General features: G+C 42.3%; 1 long non-coding RNA gene and 1 pseudogene across 2 annotated transcripts in view; one reads left to right on the top strand and one right to left on the bottom strand.

Annotated features, from left to right (window-relative positions):
• LOC309521577 overlaps nucleotides 1-18,902 on the top strand; it is a 210,323-nt gene that overhangs the window by 84,649 nt on the left and 106,772 nt on the right. The window lies entirely within an intron of this gene.
• LOC309521659 (vomeronasal type-2 receptor 26-like) lies at nucleotides 1,574-13,547 on the bottom strand (annotated as a pseudogene). The gene is made up of 7 exons: nucleotides 13,405-13,547; nucleotides 11,296-11,584; nucleotides 9,130-9,996; nucleotides 7,566-7,706; nucleotides 3,696-3,746; nucleotides 2,677-2,803; nucleotides 1,574-2,474 (listed from the first exon to the last, which is right to left on the bottom strand). The product of its transcript is annotated as a vomeronasal type-2 receptor 26-like (transcript).

The raw sequence follows: 18,902 nt of genomic DNA, 5'->3' as shown, positions 1-18,902 counted from the left end.
TAGCGGGGAGGTGTCAGAAGCAACTGCAGGGAGACCCATGCTGCGCCGGAAGCTGCCACGTCGTGAGTCCAGGAGACGCGTTTCCGTTAAGGAACTTCTTTGCTGGAAGCGCTTCCGCAGACAGCCACTGTCAGACTCTACTAGTGACTAGAGCAGACATGTCTGAGGAGCTCTGTCACACACAGAGGTTTGTGGGGTCGCACAAACTCTGAAGGGGCACAATTTTAAGCACAAGCAGCTAACCATCCCCTGACAGAAGGATAGGGGTTTTTTTACTTACAAAAGTTCATCTGTAAGCTTTGTGTTTGGGCGCTCATGGAAATCCATTTCTTCAAATACAAAGCCAAAATAAGAAACAATTCCTCCAATGATTAGGTCCCCTCTCTGATAATTCTGGTATGGAAGCTGGAACGGCTCCGTCATGGTGCATCTAGCAGAGTGTTCCTTGCTCTCAGTTGGAGGCAACTGTAGCCACAGGAAGAGAAGAATCTGCAGCAGAAATGTTCCAACCATCTTGGGGCCAACAGGGATGCCGGAAGTCAGATTTCTATCTCATCCTCCATAAACTGCATTGCAAGAACTCTCATTGAATGACTCTGGATTATTTTGATAAAGGGAAAATGCCAATGATCTGATTCATGAAAACCTGCATGTTCAGAATTTCTCACTGGGACTCTGAATGACACAGGATTTATTTTATATACACTTTCACAATCTGACATTGATTGTGTTTATGGCCTGAAAAAGTGTACAGGGGATTTGGGAAGATGAATGATAAATCCCAGCAATTTGAGATAATTACTAGTTCCAAAGTTATCTCCTTAGAGCATTGAGCTCTGTGACTTCTAGTAAGATCAAAATAATGATGCATATTTGTTATTGAGTAGTTCTCTTGTAATTGCGAGTGTCACAGGCAAGCAAGCAGTCCAGCTGCAAACTCTTGATCTGAAGGGAGCTTCCTAGTTTCCCCAAAACTCTTCCTCAATCTCACCTGCACTATTTCCGCCAAGTGTACATGTGTCACCAATGGAGACATGGTTTTCAGGATTTTGTACCACAGGGGTGTTTCCTTGTCTACCAGTTAAGGGGAGAAAAGAAATACGTAAAATAATGCAGGATCCAGTTGCAGGTGCAATAAAGAGTATGACATTTCCTTACAGAAAAGTCTAGCATAGTGCTGTGGACATATTGTATCTTTATTTCAGTAAGGCTTTGGACATAGTCCCCCCCCCCCGATATTTTTCTGAGTGGAATGAGGGAACTGTTAGCTGGATTTGTAGCTGGTTGATGGACCGATCCCATTTTGTTGCAATCTGGGTAATGTCCCAGGCCATTTGTGCTCAAAGGCATTGCCACAGAATTAGTACTGATCCTCATCAGCGGCAGTGATGGAAATAATTAAGCAATTCACCACTGCCCTAATTGTGTCCTCACAGTTTCTCCCAAAGGAATTCTTAGAGCTGCTCCAGATCTTTTTTATCGTTTACCCCCAGATTTCTAAGGACATACATGTAAATAAAATAGGAATAACAGACACCAAAAATTACAAACATGATTCAGACTTCAGGATTATTTAAAACTGTCTTCTTATTAGCTGCTCCCTGCTGTTCAGCTCAGGCCTCAGTAAAATAACATAGGATTTGGGGGGGAAGATGCAGCCCAGTAACCCACAACTGGAGGCCAAGATGGAGAAGATCTCCACAGCCACCATGTATTTGCCCTTGGTGCTCAAGTAGGTTGGAACAAAGGAGAGCCACACACTGCAAAAGACCAGCATGCTGAAGGTGATGAATTTGGCTTCATTGAAACTGTCAGGCAACTTTCTAGCTAGGAAAGCCACCGTGAAGCTCACAATGGCCAGCCAACCCATGAATCCCAGGACACAATAAAACATAAGAGTGGAGCCTTCATTACATTCTAGTATTATTTCTTCAGTCACTGAGTCCATGTCAACATCTGGGAATGGGGGAGAGGTTGCCAGCCACACAGTAGAAATTGTCACTTGCATAAGGGAGCAGGAAAGAACAATCGGGGTGCCCAGTGGCTTCCCTACCCACTTCCTCATTCGGGACCCTGCTTGGTGGCCATGAAAGCTAGAACCACAATGGCAGTTTTGGCCAAGATGCAAGAAATGGCCACTGAGAAGATCAAGCCAAAAGCAGTTTGTCGAAGGAGGCAGGTGACTTCCTCAGGCTGGCCAATGAAGAGCAGAGCACAAAGGAAGGAGAGCAGGAGGAAAAGGAGGAGAATATAAGTGAGGTTGCGGTTGTTGGCTTTAACTATGGGAGTATCTCTGTGCTTTGTGAATATTTGAAGCACCAAAGCTGTGATGAAGGAAAAGAAGAGGGCAAACGTGGCCAAACTGATCCCCAACGGTTCTCCATAAGACAAGAAAGTTTTGTCTTTGGTGAGGCAGCCATTCTGTTCATTGTTTGCATATTGATCTCCAGGGCATTCTAAACAGTCATCCAGGTCTGAAAATGAAAATGGAAGAAACAAATCTTATTATTAAAAAAAGTCTTCAGTCCCCAAATGGCACAATGCATCTAAGAGATTCCAGAATATATAACGGCTACTTCCATACTGTTTTCCCACAAAAGAAAGGAGCTTCTGATGCACAGATAAAAAAACATGACAGGTGTGTGTGTATGTGTGTGTGTGTGATACATTCCTTACCCTTCTTGTTTGAGATCTTCCCTTTTGGACACGGAAGGCAATCATAGCAGCAGAATGGCTTTCCTTCCTTCTTGTTCTTTCTATAACCTACATGACAATTCTCATTACACAGAGAAGTGGGTTGTGCCTGTTCATAAATGAAAGAAGGAAATAGTTTAGAATTTATCTTCAAATAGTAAAAATGGCTAGAGGTTTTTTGTTTTATCTGAATATGTTCTTAAATTCAGAGTTAATGGTAGCATTGGAACTTCTACCATTACTCCAGTACATTTGCCTTTATGAAAACCATATTGGTAAGTATTTGAACTTCTTCAGAGATTAGCACGGCAATATCTTATTAAATTAGAAAATGTTCAGGGAAAAGCTTATTGGGTCACTATCTCATGAATACAGAAATCACTGAATTGTCGTTGACTCACAGTTGCAATAGAAATTATTGAAATTCTGCCCTGTGCAGGTAGGCTAACCACTGTTTCTTTAATTTGGAACTTGCGAACTATGCTTCCAATGGTTTCTCTGGCAACATTCAGTGCCTTTGCTTTCTTTTTGCATACTTGTATCCTTGCAATGATCCCTTCTCTTACCTTCTTGAACCGTTCTCCTGACTTAGAAATATGGCTAACATACAACAAAATTTGACACTCAGGAAACCCCTTGCGAGTTCAAGTATTTCATGTGTTCCAGCTCTAACACACCTGAAGACCTTGATTAGTTGCATCCAGGTGTGCATCAGGTGAGACAACACCTGTTGTATTTGTGCTGTTGTGATGGATTCTATTCAGGGGGTGAATAATAGTGAGACTGAAGAAGACAGTTGAAGTTGCATTTTCAGTTGAATTTGGGAAAACCACTTGAGGCATCCATTTAGTGGAGCTATTTCAATAGCTTTTGCAAGCAATTGAAATTCTGTAATTTTTGATAATAAATCTGATTTGCAATGGGGGTTGAATAATTTTGATTGCAACTGTAATTGTTTGCTTTTGATGGATTCTTGCAGTGCTGTTTGCTTGCAGAGTTACCGTCTTCATCACCTGTGTGTATCTTACAATTTTCTTTTGTGCAGCCAGGTCCTAAAAATAATTGTGGGGTACAAATTAGGGCTGTGGAACAGATCTGGCCAAATCCCAAACTGAATCGGGCTGATTCTGAAGGAAAGGCAGGCAGCATCTGCAAAGAGCAGCACAGAGCTCTTTGCAACAGAGCTTTCAAATAGCCCCACACTGCACTTTGGATATGTGTGCCTGTTCTATGCAGGGGGATACATGAGTGCAGTCAAACTGAGCAGGATTGAGCCCTCCATTCACCAGTTCCTGAGTAGAGGGTCCAATCATGCTGGCTGCAGGGGTCTTCTTCACCAGGGGGTTCCAATCAAGAGTAAATCTTTCTGCTTTCGGCCATATTGTCTGAAAGAGGTTGATTTTGGCCCGGGTGTTCCCTGGCCCAGCCCCAGAATGCACTGGGGACCTGTGCAGAATCCTGAGAAGGAAGGAAGGGACAATAATAATAATGTATATACTAATTAAAAGACTTACTGGGCTTCCTCAAATTTCATTGACTAGTGAAACTTTCTTTATAACTGGCACACTTCTGCTTCTACCTTAGGATGAGAACAGCGTGGTGGCAGCGTGGTGGTAGCGGGAAGCCCTATTAGCTAAAGTGGTACCTCAGATTAAGAAGAGTTTCAGGTTAAGAACGGACTTCCGGAATGAATTACCATATTTTTGGCCCTATAGGACGCACTTTTCCCCCTCCAAAAATGAAGGGGAAATGTGTGTGCGTCCTATGGGGTGAATGCAGGCTTTCGCTGAAGCCTGGAGAGCGATAGGGGTCGGTGCACACCGACCCCACTCGCTCTCCAGGCTTCAGGACAGCCCCAGCGCCAGCCCCACAAGGTTGGGGGACAGAGGGAGGCGGAACGCCGCCATCCCACTGTCTCCTGAAGCGGTTTGGAGGCTGACGGTGGGGAGACCCCGCCGCCAGCCCCGCAAGCTCCGGAGACAGGGGGGAGGCGCAGCGCGTCTTCCCGCTGTCCCCGTACCTGATCTGAAGGCGGGCGGCGGGGAGAAGAGCGCTTCTCCCCACTGCCTGCCCCACCAGCTCCAGGGACAGCTGGGAGGCGCAGCGCGTCTTCCCGCTGTCCCCGGACCTGATCTGAAGGCAGGCGGCGGGGAGAAGAGTGCTTCTCCCCGCTGCCTGCCCGACAAGCGCCTGGGGGAAAAATAATTTTTCCCCTTTATTTCCCCCCAAAAAAACTTGGTGCGTCCTATGGGCCGGTGCGTCCTATGGGGCGAAAAATACGGTAAGTTCATAGCCAGAGGTATCACTGTACATCCAATCCAGCTACTAATTCCCCATTTGTATCTCTCCTACATGGAGAAGATAAATTCAGAGAATCTGGGTCTCATTTGCAGGGAAATGAGTACTAGCGGGTAACAAATGTCATTCAATTATTTTGAAGCCCCACTTGGAAATGTGGCAACTTCACATTGTGAAGCCAGGTGGACGTGTACATACATGTGTATCTACAGGTGGAGGATGACAGAAAGGATTAAAAATGCTACCTCTTAATTGTCCATAATGTTCTGCCATGTTATACAGGTTTTTGCAGCTACATTGCAAGATCAGCAGCCTTTCTTGATTACATATAAATAAATACAATATAGCTTTTACCTAAATATATAAAGAATAGCCTTGGCAGAAGTTACATGTTTCACACTGATGATGGCTCCCCATGAAGGGATATACCTTTAGCACCCTATGAATGGAAGATGAGTGTATTGGCAGGATAGCAAAGTGACAGAACAACTTCATGGAGTTAAAAATTGGTCTCAGCTTTATTGATTACAGATGTAGGTTGGAGGCTTTTTCTGGGAATGAAAAAAAATGAAAAGGATGAGTGTTGAGAAATCCAAGGAATAACTTTTTCTGCTTTTCATTCAATTAATGCCAGCAAACAATGCAATAATTAAAACCATCAACACAAGGTGATTCCTATTTGCTCCTCAGAATTAAGTGGTCTCTGCTGTTCAAGTCAGGCCTGAGAAGAATGATGTACAATTTGGGGGAAAAGATACAACCCAGCAAACCTGCGCTGGAGGCCAAGATGCAAAAGACCTCCACAGCCACCATCTGCTTTCCTTTGGTGCTCAGATAAGAGGGAACAAAGGACAGCCAAACGCTGCAGAACACCAACATGCTGAAGGTGATGAACTTGGCTTCATTGAAACTGTCCGGCAACCTCTTGGCCAGGAAAGCCATAGTGAAGCTGACCATGGCCAGGAATCCCAGATAACCCAGGACAGAATAAAACATCGCGACAGAACCTTCGTTGCATTCCACAATGATTTCCTCCGCCAAAGAGTTCATGTCCACATCTTTGAATGGAGGAGCCGTACAGAGCCAAGCAGCACAAATGCTGGTTTGAACGGAGCAGCAAGCAAGAAGAACCGAGTTTGTGAGAGATTTCCCCACCCATTTCCTCATCCTGGATCCTGGTTTGGTGGCCATGAAAGCCAGAACCACCGTGATGGTTTTGGCCAAGACACAAGACACAGCAATGGAGAAGATGATGCCAAAAGCAGCTTGTCGTAAAGAGCAGCTCACTGGGTGAGGCTGGCCAATGAACAGCAAGGAGCAGAGGAAGCAGAGCAAGAGGGAAGTAAGCAGAGTGTAGGTGAGGTCCCGGTTGTTGGCTTTGACAATGGGAGTGTCCCCATTCCTAGAGAAGACGCCAAGTATCAAAGCTGTGAGCAGAGAAAAGACCAGGGCTAAGGAAGCTAAAACGAACCCTAAAGGTTCTGCGTAGGAAAGAAAATGTTGGCGTTTGGGGATGCACTGATCTCTGGCCTTGTTTGGAAATTGGTCATCTTGGCAATGGAAACAATAATCCATATCTGAAACAATGAGTGATATATGAGTTCCAACAAACGTTGCATTAATTATTTGGTAATTAATTAATTAATTAATTAGTTTGGTAAGTGGATATTAACAACTGTTTGTAAGATTTCCAGGCACTATACCTGATGTGCAATAGGCTCTACATTTTGATGGGCCTAAGGTGCATGGATTTTTCATCTACTCTGTCCTTCATCCAGAGTTAGTGATCAGAAACATTGGCTTTGATTTTACCCTTAGCTAGAGTTGGTCACAATTGTTAGTTGTACAATGCAAAATAGTAATACGAGATTCACTGGAAAAAACTGAGAGAGATATTAGGAATATTTTTTTTATAGTAGCAGATGATGTTTCTTACCCGTCTGATTTGAAATCATCCCATATGGACATAAAGCACAATCATAGCAACAAAATGGCAACCCTTCCTTCTTTTTTCTGCTGTAGCCTGGGTGGCAGTGATCATTACACAAGGCAATGGGCAGCACCTAGCCATAAAAAGAGGAGAAAATGTAGCTCTCTTGTGCGTTGTGAACAACACAGTTTTAATCAAAATGACATCAGTTGGCTGATTAACATTATTCCAGAAAAGTCTGTTGTTTCTATAAATATTATTCCCAATAATATTGGAAGTGAATGAGAAGGGATATTGAATTTTTAATCTGCATAAAGATGGAGGATGGAGAGAGGACAGGGAAGACAACAGACTTTGAAATTTAGGGAGTTGTCAAAGAAGGCAAAATAGGAAGCATATAAATTATTAGGCTCAGAGAAGCACCACAAGACATTAAATCTTCTTTCAAAACAAATGGGTAACTTAGCCTCCCCTTATCTTCTGAGATGTAAATCTCACTTGGGTCAGTATAATTTACTCCTACAATACCACATTTTTAAAAATCCAGTGGTCCCACCTGATTAAAAGATCTGTGCCATGTGATGGCTCCCTCATCCATGGTGAAGTCTATATTTTGTGAATCTTGTGGAACTATCTTTCCTACTTTCACTCGGGAGAAGGTTTGGTTTGGAAAAGTAACCCAGTTAATAATATCAAATCCACCTGCTAACTCCCCATTCTCATCAAAGGACACTAAGTCACCAGCACTGTTGTTGAAGGAGATACTCCTCAAGAACGAGTGCAGCTAGACAGAAGAAAACAAAGGGAAAGTTTTAAAAAGGAGAGCTTTAATGGATTTTAGAAACAGGAAGTATCCATCAATATATTCCACACAATGCAAAGTAGTCCAAAACTGTCCCGTCTACAACAGTTTGTGCACATTAGTATTTCTCGCAAGTACAGCTGGCCTGCCACTTGCATGAGGGTTCAGCTCTGGGGTCCGTGTGCAAAGGCAAAATGGTGCCATGTCAGGAAGCCCTGGAACTGCCTCTCCTGCAAGGTGGGTGTGCAGGGAGAAGGGGGCAAAGAAATGTGGGGCTGCTCATGGTGGGTTTTCCCTGATCTCCATTTCATAGAATCATAGAATCATAGAGTTGGAAGAGACCACAAGGGCCATAGAGTCCAACCCCCTGCCAAGCAGGAAACACCATCAGAGCACTCCTGACATATGGTTGTCAAGCCTCTGCTTAAAGACCTCCAAAGTAGGAGACTCCACCACACTCCTTGGCAGCAAATTCCACTGTCAAACAGCTCTTACTGTCAGGAAGTTCTTCCTAATGTTTAGGTGGAATCTTCTTTCTCGTAGTTTGGATCCATTGCTCCGTGTCCGCTTCTCTGGAGCAGCAGAAAACAACCTTTCTCCCTCCTCTATGTGACATCCTTTTATATATTTGAACATGGCTATCATATCACCCCTTAACCTCCTCTTCTCCAGGCTAAACATGCCCAGCTCCCTTAGCCGTTCCTCATAAAGCATCGTTTCCAGGCCTTTGACCATTTTGGTTGCCCTCCTCTGGACACATTCCAGTTTGTCAGTGTCCTTCTTGAATTGTGGTGCCCAGAACTGGACACAGTACTCCAGGTGAGGTCTGACCAGAGCAGAATACAGTGGCACTATTACTTCCCTTGATCTAGATGCTATACTCCTGTTGATGCAGCCCAGAATTGCATTGGCTTTTTTAGCTGCCGCGTCACACTGTTGGCTCATGTCAAGTTTGTGGTCAACCAAGACTCCTAGATCCTTTTCACATGTACTGCTCTCAAGCCAGGTGTCCCCCATCTTGTATTTGTGCCTCTCATTTTTTTTGCCCAAGTGCAATACTTTACATTTCTCCCTGTTAAAATTCATCTTGTTTGTTTTTGCATTTCTTTGTTTACTTTTCCCCACCCACGTAAAGTGACCATAACTTGCAGTTCCAATACAATCAATGAATATTACTGGGAGCAAGTTAAAACACTGTCCAGGTAATTACATTTGAAAATAGCCCTATATGTCCCTCTTTAGTGCAGAAAGAAATGCAGAAAAGAGTTGGTGGTGGTGGACAGAATGGGTGGGCAGTCATGGACGGAAACAAACCTTAGTATTTTCAAACAAATTCTTAATTTTTCACAATTCTCATTTTTCTTGCTCAACTTTGCAAAGGTTTATTCTGAATAGGAAATCTCACCTTCCAAGGTTGCAGTTTTGGAGGATCGAGCCCACCTCTGCCTGCCATCATTCTGCTTTTTGGCCTGGATGAGTGCATCTGATGTAAAGTATGTGCAATGGCATAAACTGCATTATAGATACTGTAACTTTGGCCAGTCATGGTCATCTCAAAAATATGCCCAGGAAGGCTCTCCAGACTCTCATGGCCAGTGCAGGTCTTTGTGTTTTCCTTCTGCCCATTGGAAGCACAAAATAAACAGTTGAATGCCTGTTGCCAAAAAGCCTGGAGGAACCCATCTCCATTTGGAGAGTTGGGGTTCAGGGTCTGAAGGAAGTCTTTAAATCCCTGGACTTTCTCTGTGTGAATTGCAAAAGATAAGGCACCATCAAAGACTTGTATATCGTAATACCTTTGCATTGTTTCTGAAGAGAAAGCCCACTGGGCTGTCAAAATCCACACAGTGCCTGTAGACTTCTCTGCAATGTCTTCAGCTAATGAAAAGAAATATTGCATCCATTTCACAACTGCAATGGTCTGAGGTTCTGCAAACAGAACTAATATGTTAATTTCTGAGGCTACCAGGAAAGTGGACTTGGCCCGAATGAGTTCCAAGAACCTGAAATTATCTAGACCCTGAGATATGGCTGGTAGTTTTTCATTGAAAGCCGTACAGACTCCATGCTGGGAAAGCATTGGCACTAAGCTTTGCATAAAGGTCTCTCCATTTTCATCATCGGATGCCACAATTCCTACCCATGTCCACTGGAAATGTAGAAGTAGCATGACAATCCCTGCATATTGATATTTCTCATTGGGCACCGTTCGGTAGAATGTCTGGGGCTGCAACTCTGGGCTTCTCACTTCAGCTAATACACAGTAAGCAATCTGGAGGAAGAAATCAATCCCACAAGAATTGTAGAGTTCTAGCTTACGGTTTATAAATAGAGGCACCATATTTTCATATACTCTGTGGTGATGTGCACCATTAAAATAATGCAAGATCTGGACCTATACCCACAGGTTCTGTTAGTTGGAAAGAAAGAAGTACAGATCAACGGAACAGTTCAGAAGCTCTTTTGTCCTTGGACATCATTGTCCAGGTTTGAAAAAGAAAACTTTCTTACCTCCTTTGCCCGGTCCTGGCACAAAGAGTCCTTGAGAAAAAGTACTTTGCAAAATGCTGCTTTTATTCTTAAAAAGTCTTCTCCAACCACAACCGACAGCTTTATACATATCGAACGCAACCAGCTTTCTACCAACCCACACCACACACAATCAATGACCACTCTATATATACAGGTATAAGTAGGTAAAAGTTTGCATGAGTCATGCAGGCTTTGCCGATTCATTGAACACTGCTGACACATACCGACTAGGTACCTTTTGTATTAAAGGAACAGCGGCCAATTTTAGGCCGTGACAATCATGGTATATTTCATGAGGGGGAAACCTGTGGTTCTCCAAAACTTCCTGGACTCCTTGACCATTGAGCAAAAGTGGTCGGGGCTAGTGGACAAAATCAGGACAAGCAACTCCCTTGGTTAGTTGGAACCATTCTGATGAGACACAACTAGGGATAGGAGAGGAATTGAGTTCAATGAACATCTTAATAATTTAAAAAAAACAACCCACCTGATTCACAATTCCTGAAACAATTGGTGAGCCAAAATGCAGCTGTCCTCTGACATTTGTACTTCTCTGAATTTTGCAATTCACTTCTCCAACCAAAAGCAAAGCCTTATATTAAAATGACACTGGTCGCAAAAGTGAATACATTAGTGAAAATGAAATCAAAAAATATATTACATTAGGAGAAATAGCTGGGAAATCTGTGGATTAGCCAGAACTGCTAAGGAGGAGCAGGGTTTCTCTGACCTCTTGCAGCTGGCCTTGGGCAGCTTCCTGGGAGCAGGAGGAAGACTCCTGCTGCTGCATTTGCCCTGTACCAACCTCCCTGCTGCTTCCCAGTGACACATGGGAGACGAAGTCTGGCAAGCACCAAAGCCCCTCTCCTCCAGCCACTAGTGCATAGCTCCCCCAGATGTTTTGTATCATTTATATATTTTTCCTCTCACACTTCCTTTTTCAGAAAAATGAACCAAAGTAAAAGAAAGCATTGAAAATCCAGAAGATCATTATTGTACCTGAGGCAGAAGAACTTGACAGCCCCCAGTCTTACTATACCTGTGGAATCTTGTAGATGCTTAAGACAGTAGCAATGTGGAGGGAGATGTCAGAGTTAAGTCCCCCAATAAAAGCTACCTTACTTTTCTTCTCACATTTGAAGTTGGGGACAATCCTTTCTGTGATGGACAGAAGTTTCAGAATGTTCTGATAAGTCATCCTTGCATTTAAGTAGCTATCATAGATTTGAAACCCAAAGGTCATATTCGGGAGGATATTACGATTCTTGTTTATTTCTTCCACAGCAAACACCAGGGAGAGAATATTCTGGTAGTACTTCACTTCATCACTAATAAAAGAGTTATACAGTGGTACCTCGGGTTACAGATGCTTCAGGTTACAGACTCCCCTACCACAGAAATAGTACCTCAGGTTAAGACCTTTGCTTCAGGACAAGAACAGTAATCGTGTGGTGGCGGCGCAGCGGCAGCTCAGGTACCTCAGGTTAAGAACAGTTAAAGGTTAAGAACGGACTTACAGAAAGAATTAAGTTCTTAACCCAAGGTACCACTGTCCTACGTGTCAGAGGTATTCTCTTCCTCTCCCCCTCAAGCACATTGGTAACTTTCTGGCTCTCTCTGGCAAATCCCAAAAGATTAAATAAAACAAATAAGCTAACAAACAAACAAATAAACTATATATCCATTGTGTGTCTCAACCCCATGGACAATATTCAGTCAGCTTTAAGAATATTGCATCGAAAAAGCATTTAATTTTGTGCAGAGCATTCATATCCTGAAACTCACATATGTAAATAAATCTCTGATCTGCAGGTGTACCACTGGTGCCTAAAATTATGGGTCTTCACAGGCGGCTAAAGCAAACCGCCATTCCTCCTATGTTAATTTTGTGAAGGGGAACCTGTTTGCCACATCCTTCTCTTAACTCCTTATTTCCTTTCAGCAGCCAACGGACACTCACTGGAAGAGAAGTTCCCATTGCAGAAATTCTGACTGGTGCCTCTCAGATAATCAGTTCTTGGTGTAGGTGGGGAGTAGAGACCAGAGCACATCTGATGGAACAAATTCTATTCTTTCATAGTAACTGAGTTTCCCCCTTCCCTCCTTCAAATAAAATTGTGGATGTACAAAAAATACTGTAGCCAATGTTAGTCATACTCTTAGAAGGCCCATTAGGATTAATAGATCAGACTAAATTAGGTTTATTAATTTCAGCGGGTCTACTCTGCAAATAACTCAGTTTCGATACTTGGGTTTTTTTACTCAATAGGGTTTACATTGTATAGCAGAGAATATAATCCAAATTCTATGTTATTCATATGTCACATTCATCTGTGACTGTCAGATTAAATGATAGTGGTTGTGAATATGAAGATATAGCTTTGCTGCAAAGGAACACAGATGTTAATGGTGTGAAAGGAAACACAGAGGGAGGATGAGGATAAAGTTAGGAGAAAGTGGTGAAAGCCATGGGATCAGGTGATGAGAAAGCAGAACAGGCAGAAGATAGAAACCCCAAGAAGTGGAATAAAGCAACAAAGAAGAAAGATGACCAGATCACAATATCTGTAATGAGTATGGGTTGCTCGTGCGTAAGTTGACGCCTCTCCTGGCTGTGTTGCCTTGTTAAACCTTTCTGTCTGGACAGCCTTTCACTTCGTGGCTGCCTCAGTCGCTAGCAGAATCCGTCATTGGGCATTTCTTAAACCTTTTCCAACATAAAAGTTGTTTGGCGCCAAGTCTCCTCTTACTCTCCCTGCGCGGAAGTCTTCTGTGCAGGGAGGGCGTGGGTAACGGAGGACCCGTGCTCTCCCCGCTGGTGTCCGGTGAAGAGTCCTGGAGCCCTCTCGCCGATTCCCCCATCTGCCCCCCTTTATCCCTGGTGTTGCGCTGATTTGCTTCCCCATCTGTTGAGCTGCCTCTCTCCCTGCTGGGCCCTTCTCCAGCATCATTTGAGAGCCTTCCCTCTGCCTCTAGCTCCGATGTCAGTTCCCTGACAATATTAAAAGAAGAAAATATATGCTTCGCATCCTACTTGATAAAAGTGACAGGGAAACGTATTCTGAGCATGCTAACATATGTTTGGTGTAATTGTAGCATACTTGAGCTCACCAAGGGTACGCTATGAAGGATAAAGTTTTTTACTTACAAAAGTTCATCTATAAGCTTTGTGTTTGGGTGTTCATGGAAATCCTTTTCTTCAAATAAAAAGCCGAAATAGGTAACAATTCCTCCAATGACTAGGTCCCCTCTCTGATAATTCTGGTATGGAAGCTGGAACGGCTCCGTCATGGTGCATCTAGCAGAGTGTTCCTTGCTCTCAGTTGGAGGCAACTGTAGCCACAGGAAGAGAAGAATCTGCAGTAGAAATGTTCCCACCATCTTGGGACCAAGAGGGATGTTGAAAGTCATATTTGTATCTCATCCTCCATAAACTGCATCACAGGAGTTCTCATTGAATGACTCTGGATTATTTTCATAAAGGGAAAATGCCAATGATCTGATTCATGAAGACCTGCATGTTCAGAATTTCTTATCTGGGCTCTAAATGACACAGGACTTATTTTATATGCACTTTCACAATCTGACATTGATTGTGTTTATGGCCTGAAAAAAGTGTACAGGGGATTTGGGAAGATGAATAATAAATCCCAGCAATTTGAGATAATTACTAGTTCCAAAGTTATCTCCTTAGAGCATTGAGCTCTGTGACTTCTAGTAAGATCAAAATAATGATGCATATTTGTTATTGAGTAGTTCTCTTGTAATTGCGAGTGTCACAGGCAGGCAAGCAGTCCAGCTGCAAACTCTTGATCTGTAGGGAGCTTCCTAGTTTCCCCAACACTCTTCCTCAATCACACCTGCACCATTTCCGCCAAGTGTACATGTGTCACCAATGAAGACATGATTTTCAGGATTTTCAGGGATATTTCCTGTACACCAGTTAAAGGGAGGGAGGGAAGGATTCAGAAATCCTATATTACATGGACTAACAGCAGAAACTGACTTGCTACTGTATATAAAAAATATAGATCAATGCATATGGAAGTGGAGAATTTCCTTTTGTTATCTTAGAGTTGGAGAGCAATGTGAGGGATGCAGCAGGTGACAACGAAGGCTTAAATGCAGTGGTACAACTTGAAACGTACAATACATGTGGTTGTGGCATGTGGGAAGGGAAAGGGCAGTAAGGTCATGAAATTGACAGAGTGACTGACAGAGACAAACTGAAAGTTCCAATATTTATCTTTTTATAGGGTGGGGTAGATAATATATAAGATCCTTCTTGAGTTTTCACTGTTACCCCTCAGTGGGAGAATGGTCTCCCTGGGAAGGGCTTGGGTTTTGCCCCTTTGGGGTGTGTCTTTTTTTAATATATATTTTTAATAGTTTTCCAATATAAAACTATACAAAACAAAACATCCAATTTATCACCAACATCTTTTTTTTTTACTTCCATCAACATGTCTGATAATTCTCCGTCTTAATCACTTCTTGTACATTTCTTAATTTAATATTGCACTACAATAATATCTTAATTTACCTTATTTTTTAAACAATATTTCTACCATACATTCTCACAGAGCTTCCTGAAAACTTACAAACGTTATCTGGTCATCACATATACTTTTCATATAATCTGTAAATTTAATCCAGTCCTCAGTGAATCTCTGGTCTCGTCAGTTCCGGATCCTTCCTGTTAATTTATCAAGTTCTGCTTATTCCATTAATTTCATTCTCCAATCGTAGGTAATTCTTCTTGTTTCCATTTTTGGGCCAATAGTATTCTTGCTGCCGTTACTGCATATAAAAATAACTTCCATTCTTTCTTATTAATTTCATTTCCTATTATTCCTAGTAGAAATGCTTCTGGTTTCTTAACAAATGTATATTTCAACATCTTTTTTAACTCATTATATATCCTTTCCCAAAAGCATTACACTTTTTTACACTCCCACCACATTTGGTAAAATGTTCCTTCTTTTTCTTTACACTTCCAACATTTATTACTTACTTTATACATTTTTGCTAATTTTACTGGTGTTACATACCATCTATATATCATTTTCATCACATTTTCCTTTATTGTAGTACACACAGTGTGGGAAAATGATTGCTTGTACATAAGAGCATGAGCAGAGTTCTTATTATTGCAGAGTGATTTTACAGCACGAGATATTGCTAAGAGCATGATGAGCACGTGAACACCTCATGCTAGACCAAATGATTGGCTCATGTAGCATAGGACTCTCTTTGTTTGCGGGCAAGGGCAAGGTTGCATTCCTTCTGATTGTTACTTTGTTGAGTACGAGACACAACAAACGTGCTGGAGGAGAGAGGATGAATTATTTTCACTGGACACAATAAAACATTGCATGGCTAAAGCCAAAGCTTTTTCTTCAAGTCATCTTGGTGTGAGACTGATTATTTCGGATGTCGAGCAGGTTCTCGACAACACAGTACATTTCATTCCTTCATTCCACAATTTCTTTATTTTTAAAATATTTTTATTAATTTTCACCAAAAGAAAAATAGATAAACATTTCCACTTTACAAATTTTCTCGTTTTTTGGACTTCCATCAGCCATTCTGACAATCATCCGAATTAAACTTTTTAGTTACACATTTCCTACATTTCCTATTGCCTTTTAACAAAACCATCCACACCTGTTTTTCTTTCTTACAATATTTCTTAAGTTTTTACAGAGCTTCTTTAAATGCCGCAAACATTATTTCATTATCACTTAAACCTCCCCAATACTCGATTAGTTTTCCCCAGTCCTCAATAAACTTTTGATCTCATTGGTATCTGATCTTCCCTGTCATTTTATCAAGTTCTGCATAGTCCATCAGCTTCATTCTCCACTCCTCCAAAGTAGGTACTTGTTCCTGTTTCCATCTCTGGGCCTTCATTCCACAATTTAACCCATTCTTTAAATTGTATATTATATCCAAAATCTTTGGCCCAATGGATCATAACCGATTTAACCTCCTCGTCCTTTGTATACCATTCCAATAATAATTTATACATTTTAGACAGAATTTTTACGTCATTATTCAATACTTCCAATTGATATTTTGATTCCTTGTCGGTAAAACCTTTCTAATACATCTTTTTTAAACATTTCATTAATCTGAAAATAATGCAACCAATCATTTACATATTCTTTTACTTCAACATATGGTTTCAGTTTCCATTTACTTCCTTCTTTCATTATTAAACTCCCATATGTTATCCACCTCCCCCTCATATTGATCTTCTTCACACTCATCACCTCCAACGGAGACAACCAATGTGGAACCTTTGGGGTGTGTCTTTGGGGCTGTCACAACGAACTGCTGAACTTCAGAATTCACCCCTGCACCACTGGTCAAGAGAATAAGAAAGGGTCTGTATGGTGTTTGGGTGAGATATAAGAATTTTTTGGAAAGAAAAACTGTTATGCAGTCAAATGCACCTTGGAAGATGGCGGATAATACCATCTATCCAGCTCGCACGAGGTAATTTGAGGCTGATTATGGGGAGTAAATCAGTCTCCCTCATCTTCCCAGGGAAGGGTAAGAGGCTGTTTTTGCCCGCGGTTGCCATAAATCACCCCTGAGTTCGGAAGAAGGAGGGGTGCGAGGCACTGGGCACACAACCCTCGTGCGGGTCTCGGAACTCCTCCGAAGCTGCTTCCAGGAGCGAAACTAGTTGCGTTACTTAAAAGGGGGGGGGAATGGAGAAGTAAACGCACATGCTTCAAGAGAGGTCAGGAGTGTTTTTATCTGCTAATAATTTTTACCACTGAGATGAAGAAGATTGGGATGGAAGGAACAGGAGGATTACACCAAAGAATTGTACACATGATGGTATGTGGAACAGGTGGAATGGAACGGAAAGGGGGAGGAAGACTTATTATTTTTTTCAATGTGATTACGTAACAACCCTCTCCCTTAGAAGATCCGTCACAACAACTAATTTGCAAGCGGGACTAAAAATGAACTGTGTGGGGAAAAATAATATGAATTAAAGGTTTTACTCTGTGAAAGATTTGGAAAGAAGAAAGGCTCTCTCTGTGACGCAGCAAGAAATGATATTCAACATGGAAAGGCAGACCTTTGTTGCAAAATATTTGTCTTAGGGAGGGCGAGCCAAAGATCTCCTATCAGGTTGGGATCATAAATTTGAAAGGGCAACCCCTCCTGGAAAAGACTAATTTACGATGCAGCAGGTCTGGAAAGTTAACGAGCAGACATTTAGGCTGTATTTCATCGGAATGAACAAGATGGCAATTGCCTGCTCGAACGCCTGGACTATTGGATTTATGAGAGTGATTCGTGAGAAAGCAATACAAAGTCCACACAGAAATATAAATAAGACTGTTTCTTTCAATCCACTTGTGGAGATAACTTGGAGGTGAATGAAAAGGAAAATGAGTAACGACAAGGATCGAGAAAAGGAGACTGGAAATATCATTGTAAACAGGAAAGCAGCAGAAATATTAGATGATTGGACTCCTGCCAATCAAGAAGCATGGGAATCCGACTTCCGGAGGCGGCGCGAACGGCAATGGCGCTGTGAAGGGGAAGCTCCGCAGAAACGGGTCGTCCGCTATGGCGAAGCGGAGACCCACATCAGAAAACCACAGGCAGAGTGAGCCTGTGGCCGTGGGACTCGGCGGGCACCAGAAGCGCCCCCCGAAATGAAGAAGGAACCCCGTAAGGGGCTCTGGAACGTGGAAGGGCTGGCGTGGTGCTGTGAGTCGATCGCTCTTTCTGTGGAAGTGAAGCCGCATAGCTGCTGTCGGTGAGCACTGACCTTTTTTCCTGGAACATCCGATTTGAAAAAGCACCAACCCGTGAGTAAGGGGACTGAAGGATTGAGACAAAATTGATTTAAAATTTGGCCAAAGCGGGAGACGCAACCAGGAAGTCCGTCTCCCGGTTCTGCTTAAGGATCTAAAGCAAAAAGACTTTGATCTACCTGAAGCCTTTGAAGTGGCGCTGAAAGTTTTAAAGCCGTGCATTTTCTGAGCTGTCTTTACAGAGACTAAGGGATTTAAACTTTTTCTTTTTCTGGTTCTGGACTTTGTCTACCTCTTCCCGTGGACTTACAAATGTAATAAGAAACCCAAATACTCGGGCTGCCAGATTAATAAGCTGTCAAATTGTGGACTTTGTCTTTGCTATTTGGAACTGCTACAGTTGAGCGCTATTTGACTGGATACATTGAAATATTGTTTCTGGCACTTTTTAGAGACATTGTTTCACACTAAGGATTAACTCTGCTAACTACAAGAGAGCTGAAGGTCTTTTGGAAACTTAGGGCTGTTTGGACATTATTATAAACTTTGAAGCTATGGAGCAACTTTTTTACTTTTTTCTTTAAGTAACAAGTTTTGTTTCCCTCAAGATACGTTTAAACTCCCCCTAGAGGATTTTGGATTTATAACTGTCTGGGACTTGTTTTTTCACTTTTCTTCTCTCCTATCTTGTTGTTTATACCTCTGGGCTTGTGGATTCCCATGGGACCATACATGGTTTGACCTTGGCACGTAGACAGGGTGGAATGAGTGGCACTGGGAAAACAAGATCAGCCAAAGCTAAAGCTAAACAATCAACTCAAACAACTTTGACTGCACAGCTGCGCATATCATCTGTGCC

The sequence above is a fragment of the Podarcis vaucheri genome (genome assembly GCF_965113315.1).
Source record: "Podarcis vaucheri genome assembly, chromosome: 16".
NCBI lineage: Eukaryota > Metazoa > Chordata > Lepidosauria > Squamata > Lacertidae > Podarcis > Podarcis vaucheri.
Note: the sequence above shows the minus strand (reverse complement) of the source record. Positions and strands in the feature narration are given on the sequence as shown.